This window comes from Egretta garzetta, unplaced genomic scaffold (assembly GCF_000687185.1).
Source record: "Egretta garzetta isolate BGI_Z169 unplaced genomic scaffold, ASM68718v1 scaffold101, whole genome shotgun sequence".
Classification (NCBI taxonomy): Eukaryota; Metazoa; Chordata; class Aves; order Pelecaniformes; family Ardeidae; genus Egretta; species Egretta garzetta.
The window spans coordinates 62,467-63,068 of NW_009258666.1; positions in this window are offsets into that span (position 1 = coordinate 62,467).

Below are 602 nucleotides of genomic sequence, written 5' to 3' on the forward strand. Positions count from 1 at the left end.
GTCCCGTCCCCTCAGCTGGCCCCGGTTTGGGGGGAGAGGGGCCCCCGCTCCTGCTCGTGCTCCCACCCGTGGGGCTGGGACCCCCAGGGCCAGGAGGGTGTCCTGGGCCGCTGCGGGACAAGTGGGGTGCAGGGCCCGTCCTCCTCTCCGAAAAGTGGGGGGATCTCGTGGTTCGTGGTGGTTTCTGTGGGGGGGCGGGGAGCGGAGCCGCCATCCTCCCGCCCTGGGTGCCTGCAACTCCGGGCATTAATTATGCAAACCCCAGGCTTGCTTCTGCTCCCCTTCTCCCATGTCTCACGGGAGACATTCCCACTCTGACCTGTCCCACGGGGACCCACGTGCGTTCCCGGAGCACCCATGGGGATGGGACTGTCCCCCTTTATTTCCCTCTCCCTCCCCACACCTGACGGCAGGAGCGGGAGTTGACAACGTTGGGCTCAAACGTCTGTTCCTGTGCCTGCTGCGATAAAAATAACTGAAATTATAAACCTGCCTGAAACCCTGGCGAACAAAGTCCTACTTTCCCATTGGCTCCCGGCAGGTCTCTAAATGCTGGAGGGGGGGGCCGGCGGCCAGGCCACCCCCCCGGAGCCATGGGAATG